The sequence below is a fragment of the Polyodon spathula genome, unplaced genomic scaffold (genome assembly GCF_017654505.1).
Source record: "Polyodon spathula isolate WHYD16114869_AA unplaced genomic scaffold, ASM1765450v1 scaffolds_2908, whole genome shotgun sequence".
Classification (NCBI taxonomy): Eukaryota; Metazoa; Chordata; class Actinopteri; order Acipenseriformes; family Polyodontidae; genus Polyodon; species Polyodon spathula.
Genome location: NW_024474373.1, coordinates 50,001 through 59,610, shown reverse-complemented (window position 1 = coordinate 59,610; position 9,610 = coordinate 50,001). Strand labels below are relative to the sequence as shown.

The 9,610-nt window shown below is 42.1% G+C and overlaps 2 non-coding genes and 1 pseudogene across 2 annotated transcripts in view; all 3 read left to right on the top strand.

Annotated features, from left to right (window-relative positions):
* Positions 1-2,848: 2,848 nt before the first annotated feature.
* LOC121311049 lies at positions 2,849-3,027 on the top strand (annotated as a pseudogene).
* Positions 3,028-3,435: 408 nt separating this feature from the next.
* LOC121310956 lies at positions 3,436-3,553 on the top strand. The gene has a single exon (XR_005948978.1). It is a non-coding gene; the product is annotated as a U5 spliceosomal RNA (small nuclear RNA).
* Positions 3,554-9,530: 5,977 nt separating this feature from the next.
* Positions 9,531-9,610, top strand: part of LOC121311055 — a 199-nt gene continuing 119 nt past the window's right edge. The window contains exon 1 of the small nuclear RNA XR_005949068.1: positions 9,531-9,610. This exon is cut by the window's right edge and continues 119 nt beyond it. This is a non-coding gene — a small nuclear RNA (U2 spliceosomal RNA).

The window sequence follows — 9,610 nt, the reverse complement described above, 5'->3', positions numbered from 1 at the left end:
GGTTTACATGGAGGAACTCTAGAGGGGATCAATCAAGGATTGATTATTTTTTTCTACCAGTGGGGGTTACAATCCAAGATTTTAAAATTTTTCCATGTTGGGGCTCGGATCACGAAATGCTGGTAGTCAGTATAAAGGTGGAGGTTCCAGAGAGAGGGACGGGGTTTTGGAAACTTAATGTAAGAGTTCTGGAGGATGAGGAATTTCAGGCTAGGTTCCAGGAAATGTATAAAGGGTGGCAGAATTTAAAAAGGGGGTACAACTCTATGGTAGGGTGGTGGGAAGATGTAAAAAAGAAAGTTAATACATTTTGTCAGAAATATTGCAGGTGGCAGAGGAGGAGGGAGAGAGATAAAATAAATGGTTACAATTATAAATTACAAGGATTGTTCTCTAAAATGAATAATGGAGAAGAGATAGACTGGGGAGAGGTTAAGAGGTTAAAAGGAGCAATGGGGGATTATTTTGAGCAGAAAGCCCAGGAGTTTGCTTTCTTGGCTAAAATAAATGAGAAAGAAAGTGATGAAAAGGTAACCAAATTTTTTTTTCAATCAGTAAAGCAAAAACAAACTAAAAGTGTAGTAATTGGGCTTAAAACAGAAAAAGGGGTGGTTGGTGGGAAGGAGGAAATGTTAAGGCATGCCAGGCGGTTTTATCAGGATCTCTTTGCTGAAAGGGAAGTGTCTCAACAGGAGGTAGATGTGTTGTTGAAGAGTATTGAGAATAAATTAACTAGTGAAGAGCAGGATCAATTGGAGGAGGAGGTAACGGAGGCTGAGGCAAAGGCAGCACTAGATTCAATGAAAGGAAATAAAACGCCAGGGTGTGATGGGTTGCCCAAAGAATTCTTTGTGTGTTTTTGGGATTTGCTAAAGAAGGATTTGGTGGAGGTATATAGGGAGATTTTTGAAGAGGGAATAATGCCTGAGTCAATGAGGAAAGGGGTAATAAGCCTTATATTCAAGAAAGGGGATAGAACTGAGCTAGAGAACTGGAGGCCAATAACATTGCTCTCAGTGGATTATAAAATATTAAGTAAAATATTAACAAATAGGCTAAAAAGAGTAATGCCATCAATAGTGAATATAGACCAGACATGTGGAGTGAAGGGGAGGTCTAGTTGTCTAAATCTAATTTTAATAAGGGATATTTTGACTTGGGTTAAAGAACGAGACTTACCTCTATGCCTATTAAATTTAGATCAGGAGAAAGCATTTGATAGGGTGAATCACGCATTTTTGTTAAATTTGTTGAAGAAATTTAATTTTGGGCCAGTTTTTATAAAGTGGATCCAGATATTGTATAAAGAGGTGTTTAGTTTGGTAAATATAAATGGGTTTTTTTCTGAACCAGTTAGACAGTTTGGAGGGGTGAGGCAGGGTTGCCCTCTGTCTCCTTTGCTTTATGTAATTTTTATCGAACCTTTAGCGGAATTAATCAGAAAGGATAAAGACATTAAAGGGGTCCATATACCAGGAGGGGCGGGGGATACAGTTAAAATCACTCAATATGCAGATGACATGACATTATTTGTGTCAACAGATAAAGGTTTGGACAGGATAGTAGAGCTGTTGCAGGGGTTCAGTCGTGCAACAGGATCAAAGATTAACATGGGGAAGTCATCGATAATGTATTGTGGAAGGTGGGCTGACAGGAATGATGTAAGACATGGCTTTACCTGGTGCAAAGATGGGATGAAAATTTTAGGTCTTAAGTTTTACAAAGAAGAATGTGCTAAAAGAAACTGGGTGGAGAAAATTGAGAGGGTTAAAACACAATTGGATATATGGAGGGTTAGGAGATTAACTATAACAGGGAAGGTGGTTGTTATCAAAGCAGATCTACTGCCAGGTTTGAATTATATGGCTTATATCTTTCCTATGCCGACAAAATGTAAATTATTACTGACAAAGGTGGTGTTTTCTTTTATATGGGGGGGTCGGTATGAATCGGTTAAAAGAGAACAGATGTATATGCCAGTACCACAAGGGGGCAGAGATGTTCCATGTATCCCATTAAAGTTAGAGGTTTTGTATGTCCACAATACTTGTAAAATGATTATTGAAGAGAAAGATCACAAAGCTTGTTTTTTTATAAAGTTTTGGTTTTCCTTTGTGTTAAGATCCATAGTAAATATTAGGAATGTCGTACCCAGGGCAGATAAGAGGCCGTGGCATTATGAAAGAGCTGCTCTGTTTTTAAAAACACATCCAGAAATTCTGAAAAAGGAAGTGGTGTTAAATCATAAAGGGATGTACACATGTCTTAGGGATAAAATGATAAACAAAAGGGCAGAGGTACAGGTAAATAGTGAAATCAATTGGAAACAGCTACAACCAAAGTATTTGGATAATTCAACAAAGGATTTAAATTGGTTGGCGGCATTGAATAGATTACCTGTAAAAGATACATTATACAGACATGGGTGTGCGAGGGATTCATTGTGTCCAAGGAAATGTGGGGTAGGAGAAACGGTGAGGCACGCGTTATGGAGCTGCCAGGTTGTGACTAAGTTCTGGAGGCGGGTGAGGATGAGGATTATGAAAGGAGTCATTGATGATAATGTCTTGTCATCTGATTGCATTCTGTATGGTGGAGGTTTGAATAAATTGAAACAGAGAGAATATGAGGTGGTGTGGACCATAGTTAGTATGGGAAAAGAATATGTATGGAATACAAGATGCAAACAAATCAGGAAGATCAAAGATGTTTTGACAGCTAAAGAGATGTATTATGCATTTGTGGCACAAATTAAAGGTATGCTTAGAATGTATGGGTTTGTGCATGGGGAAAAGAAATGTAAAGAAACATGGGGATCAGTGATGAAAAATGTCATGTAAACCACTGAATAAAATTTAATATCAAAAATCAATCTGTTCTTATCAGTTTAATATCTGATACGTCCCCCATAGGGGGACCGTCTATATTAAATGGATTTTTGGAAGCGGGAGATGGAAGCGGGGCTTGCTCCGTCCACTCCACGCATCGACCCGGTATTGCAGTACCTCCGGGAACGGTGCCCATTTCTCAGAAAGGTCAAAAGAGAGAGAGAGAGAGAGAGAGAGAGAGAGCGAGCGAGAGAGCGAGAGAGAGAGAGAGAGAGAGAGAGAGAGGAGAGAGAGAGAGCCCCACCCTCCCCCCCTCCCCACCTCCCCTTTCCTGGGACGCGCCGTTTTCCCTCTCTTTTCGTTCTTTTTTTTTTTTTTTTTTTTTTTTTTTTTTTTTTCATATTTCATATTCAGGCAGGCCTAACACACGCAGCAGGCCAGTGTAGCAGCAGCAGCAAAGCAGCAAAGCGCCCTTTCGCCGGGGCGGAACGGCAGATGCGTTTTGGGAGGAGTTCCCTGTTTTTGTTTTGCGTGCGTGGCCTCGCTGCCGCTTGGCAGAGGGGAGGGCCTTTGGGCCGGCCGGCCGGGCTCGGCCGCCAGCAAAGGCACATTCTGGCTTCTCTACAGCTCGAATAAATCTTTCGCCTTTTACTAAAGATTTCCGTGGAGAGGAGCATTTACGAGTTCGATCCAATTTTTGGACAGCCCTTCCCCTCAGGGAGGGGCTCCACCTGGAGTTTAAAAGCAGAACGAGCACAGAAAGGGCGGTCGCCCCCGTTGGAGCCCGGCACCTTTCCTTCCTTCCTTCCTTCCTTCCTTCCTTCCTTCCTTCCTTCCTTCCCTCCCTCCGCCCGCCCGAGAAGCAAGTACCACGACTGCTGCGGCGGGCGGCCGCGCCCGGGGCGTTTGGCCAAAACCATTGTGGGCATCGCTTCTCGGCCTCTTGGCTCGATCAAGGGTTGCGATCGGTGGTGTATTGCGGATAGTGCAATTGTAGATTGTCTTGTTAAGTAATTTTTTTTTTCTTCTTTTTGTTGTGCAGGTGCCCCGGAGGTGTTTTCTTTTCTTGGAGGGAAAGGTCAAGAAGGAGCAGAGCAGGAGGCAGTTTTTTTTCTACGGGGGTAGGGCCCTTTGGGGCTGGCTTCCTTCTTTTTTCTTTTTTGGTGGTTTTTATTTAGACTAGAATGTCTTTTTCTAAGTTTGGAGTGAGGCGGCACTGTTGTGTGCGCTTTAGTTTAAAACAGTGTTTTAGAGAGGGAAATGGGAAGACTGAACTGACAAGGTTTGAGTTTAGTAAAAATGTGTTGCAAAGGACTCTGGGATTTAGTGCAGGTGAGATTTTTTGTCTCATTCCGTTGACTAATGGCTTTTCTTGGGATGTTAGTTTTGTAAATGATACAAGCTTTAGGAAATTTTGGAGAGTAAGGGATGAATTGGGGTCTAATGAGGTGTTGGAGAAATTCGAAGTTGAAGCTTTAACAGATAACTCTGTGAAAACAGTGATTGTTAGAATGTTCAATGAAACCGTATCCGAACAAGATGTGAATACCTGGATAGCAAGGTATTGCGTGGTTAAAAGGAGTGCTGTGAGAGTGCTGGACTCAGATCAGATTTGGAATGGTTCATGGAGGATTCTGGTAAAGCTTTATGATAGTGCTACAGGGTATGGTGGGTTTAGACACATCCCGTCGGATATAACCTTGGGACCAAATAGAGGGTTTGTGTTTTATCAGGGCCAACCAAAGTTGTGCAGGAAGTGTGGTGAGATGGGGCACCTGGCAGTGGTTTGCAAGAAAGAAATTTGTGGAGTTTGTAAGGAGGTGGGACACTCTTCAATGGATTGTGTAAGCGAGAGAAGATGTAATCTGTGTGGAGAGGAGGGTCATTTGTTTAGAGACTGCCCACAATCCTTTGCAAACAGGACGAGAGCAGGGAGGGTTCAGGATATGACTGGTGTGGGAACTAAGAACACTGTAAATGTGGATGTGGATGCAGAGGTGGAAAGGAATGACCAAATTGTCGTAAACCTGAATGTGGATTTGTCTAGTGATTTAGCCGTATCGCCATTTTCTACAGAGAGTGTTGAGTTAGAGGAAGAGGCCTGTGAGGGTGCCGGTGTGCTGAGTTGTTCGGAGGTGATTGGAGGAGAGGGAGAGGGCGTGTCTGAGAGTCAAGGGGTTGTGCCTGAAACACCGATGAGTGAAGAAGAGGGGGGTGAAGTAAGGGGGGACCTTGTGGTTGGTGGAGAGATGGGTGGGAATGAGTTTGGAGAAGAGAAAGGTGGGATGGGTGGAGTGAAGGAGGCTGGGAATAAGCCTGGTGTGAGTGTTGGGAAAGGATCAAAAGAAGACAAGACTGCAAAGGAGACTGAGAATGTGAATAATAATGAAGCTGTACAAAGAGGGAGGAGTGCTACAGTGGGTGAGAGGGAGAGGGGGAATAGGAGTGAGTCTGGTGGGAGAGGGGGGAGTGTTGGAAGGGGGGAAGCTGGTGTTAGGTATATCAGGAGTCGACAGAGAAGTGCTAGTGTGATTGAGGTTATGGATGTGGAAAAGGCAACTGACAAAAGGAAAATAGAGAAGTGGGAGTTGGCACAAAGCCAAAAAAACAAAGAAGACGAAAAATAAGGATGAGAGTAGTGAGTCTGAGCAGGATGAGGAGCGGGAAAGGGGAGAAAGGAGTGGTGCTTCTTTCTTGCTCCCTGGTTTTTCTCCGAGCAGTGAGATAGGATCCCCTATTTTTGATGGGGGAGCGAGAGATTTTGGGAGTGAAAGTGTGTATGAGAATGTGGATGATTTTGTTGAGGCAATGAGTATGAGTAAAAGCAAGTAGTTTTTTGTTTGATATGGCAGTACAAATCTTTCTCTTTCTTGATGCTGCTGATAACAACTTTAAACGTGAGAAGTGTGAAGAGTGAAGGAAGATGCAAAACGGTTTTACATTTCCTTGGAACAGTCAATACTGATGTTGTGTTTTTGCAAGAATGTGGATTATCCTTCCAAGATAACTATGTGGGTATGGAGAGAATGTGGGTACATGGCGAGTCTGTCTGGTCAGGAGGGAATGGCTGTAAAGCAGCTGGAGTAGGGATTCTTTTCAAAAACAGGAATTTTGTGATGGAGAGTAAGGAAGTGATAGAATGTGGGAGAATGCTGGTTGTGGATGTGAAGTACCTGGGGAAAGCATTGCGTTTTATTAATGTGTATGCATCCCCAGATAAGGAAGAAAGATTTGAACTGTTTAAGAAAATAAGGAAGCTTTTAGATACAACACGTGTGTGTATTTTGGCCGGGGACTTTAACACAGTGTTAAAGGCATCGGATAGAAGGACGAACCCTGAGGGAGTTAAACTAGATAAAACATCAATAGTTTTGAATGAACTCGTGACAGATTTTAGGCTTCTAGATGTCTTGAAAGCTGTGAAACCCGGTGAGAATGTGTACACATGGGTGAGTGATGATGGAACAAAAGCTTCTAGAATAGACTTTATTTTTTCTTCAAACAGTGTGCGGTGGGATAAGTGTGATGTAGTGCCTGCGTTCTTTACTGACCATTGTATGGTGACTGCTAGGATGGGAATGGAGGGGGTGTGTGAGGTGGGGAAGGGAGTATGGAAGCTGAATGTGGAGCTGTTAGAGGATGAAAGGTTGGGGAGAAAGTTTAAACGTAGGTATGAAGAGTGGCAGACTGTGAAGGATATGTATGGGTCAGTAAGTGAATGGTGGGAGTGTGTGAAAGAGAGAATCAAAAAGTTCTTTGTGACAGAAGGTAAAATCAGGGCAGCCAAAGGAAGGAAGAGAATAAATGGGTTGCAATGTAGACTGGAACATCTGGTCAAATTGCAAAAGCAGGGGTTTCCAGTGAACGATGACATAAAGGAAATAAAAAGCAAATTGAAAGAGTTGTTTGAGAAGCGGTGCAAAGCCGTGATGTTTAGAAGTAAAGTGCAATATATTGAAGAAAATGAGAAATGTACCAGGTTTTTTTATAAAAAGATTGTGGACAAGAAAAAGGCAATGACTGGCCTGAAAGACGAAGATGGCAGTATTAAAAAAGACACCAAAGGAATGATGGAGGTGGTGGAGGATTTTTATAGTGCTCTATATAGGGAGAAAAATACTGAAGGGAATGTGATGGATGAATTTTTGGAGGAGTTGGACTGTGTGGTGGATGGAGGGGAAAGTTTGGAAAAACCTTTAGATCTGAAGGAAGTGACAGAGGCAATGAAGTCCTTTAAATTGGGGAAAGCGCCTGGTAGAGATGGCTTGCCAAGGGAGTTTTACTCCAAATTTTGGGAAATAGTAGGTCCTGATATTCTAATGGTTTACAATGAAGTTATAGCTGTGGGGGAAATGCCGCCCTCTTTTAGGGAGGGGATCATTACCCTTATTTTCAAAAAGAACAGCAGGGAGGAGTTGAAAAATTGGAGACCAATAAGTCTATTAAATGTCGATTATAAGTGCTTGGCAAAGATTTTAACATCAAGGATGAAAACGGTGATTGACAGTGTAATCCACCTGGACCAGACCTGTGCTGTACCAGGGCGGAGGATAACGGACAGCCTCATTTTGTTAAGAGATTCTGTGTTTTATGCCCGTGATAGAAATTATCCTTTGTGTGTTTTGAATCTGGACCTGGAGAAAGCCTACGACAGAGTCTCGCACAAGTTTATGTTAAGGGTGTTAGGCAAAATGGGGTTTCCGGCGAGTGTAGTGAAATGGGTGGGTTTGCTGTACAAGAACATACAGAGTAGAGTCTTAGTTAATGGGGTCCTCTCAAAAGTTGTCCCAATTAAATGTGGTGTGCGGCAAGGCTGCCCTTTATCACCGATTCTGTTTATCTGCTGTTTGGAACCTTTGGTCAATGTTTTAAGAAAAGATCAAAGTGTCAAAGGAATGTCTGTACCAGGGGGTGGTGGGAGAATGGTAAAAATTCTGGCATACATGGATGATGTAACTGTCTTATGTAGCGACAGAAGGTCAATTAGAAGGACCCTTTGGCACACAGAAAGATATGGTCTAGCATCAGGGGCAAAGCTGAACAAAGAAAAATCTGAGTGTATGTTTTATGGTAATTGGCCAGAGGCTCCAGACAGTGATGTATGTGTTAAAACTGATTCTATCAAGGTTTTAGGTTTGAAGTTTGATAGCACAGGATCTGGTCAGCTGAACTGGGTGGATGTAGGGGCGAGAGTGTCACAGAAGCTAGGATTATGGTCGCTTAGAAATCTGACAATGGAAGGAAAGGTTCTGGTCTTAAAATCTACAATTTTGCCCATGCTGTTTTACATCGCGGTTGTGTTCCCTCCAACAACACATGTCTTGAAGATTTTGAATAGGACTTTGTTTTGTTTCTTTTGGGGGTCAAAGAGTGAGAAAGTAAGGAGAAATGTTGTGGTTAAAAATGCCCTTTTAGGAGGCAAACAGTTTCCAGATATAAATTTGGTTCTAATTGCAAAGTATGTCGTTTTACACGTGCATATGTGTTTGCTTGGAAAATGTACAGCTGCTTTGTTTTTGAGGTTCTATATGGGAGCAATGTTAAGGTCCTTTAAAATGTATAATGTTCCGTTAACAGTACCAACAGTTTGGGAAATGCCTTTCAACTTCTCACTGATTAAAGATTTTATTGTTAAGAATGAATTAAAGAATATAGAGAAAGAGTACTGGGAGGACTATAGGAAGGTGGTCAGACTTGTTCAGAGCAAAGATACTATCTGTCCTGTCAGGTGGTACACCGCAGATCAGGTGGAAAGGATTTGGATAGAGGTTGCCCATCCAAGGCTCTTGACTATACATAGGGACTTGGCCTGGCTGATAGCCCATGAGGCCTTGCCAGTCAGACAAATGATGCACAGACGGCAAATGGCGAAGACTCCTAGATGCCCTCGTCAGGGTTGTGGAGCGGAAGAATCAGCTGAGCATCTGTTGGTTAATTGCAGCTTCGCACAACATGTTTGGGCTGAGGCTGACACCTTTGTAAAAGAATATTGTGAAGGAGAGACAGTAAATGAGCCCATGATATTATATGGGAAACATAATGAAAAGATGAGCAAGAACAAGTGGTATGTGTTGTGGGCAATACTGAACTCCTTTAAGGACGCAATATGGAGAGCAAGAAATGTTCTGGTTTTTAGGAATGCTCAGCTCTCAAGTTCGGACTGCGTGAGGCTGGCTTTGAGCATCCTAAAGGATTATGAAATCAAAGATCGTCGGGAGTCGGGGAAGCAGAAGGCGGAACAAATGTGGAAGGTGGGAAAGTGGATTGGTGGGCAATGGGCTGTTGGCATTGGTTAGGGTTTCTGGGTGTTTTCAAGGGTTTTGGATGAGGAGGTTATTTAGGAAGGGCAAAGGTTTTCTTGCTTTGAACAAAGCTGAATCGCTACTGTTATAGTTTTTTTTTGATTAAGTGTATTTGTTGTAATGTCCTTTGTGTGATTTGATTTGTACAGTGAAAGGTACTGCATGGAAAGATTATTTTTTGTGTGTGGATCCTGGCTACTGGAGTGGTCTGAACGCAGTATAGATGTTTCAGTTTTGTTTGGACTGTAATGAATGTAATATGGAAAGATTTGTGGAAGGAAGTGTTATTGTTTTTGACAAGTATTGGAATGTTTTGGACTATGGGATGTTTTTGTTTTTGTAAATAGTATGGTTATTGTAACCATAAATGTGATGTATTCATATTGCAATGAATTAATAAATATTTTCTAATAAAAAAAAAAAAAAAAAAAAAAAAAAAAAAAATCTGTTCTTATCAGTTTAATATCTGATACGTCCCCC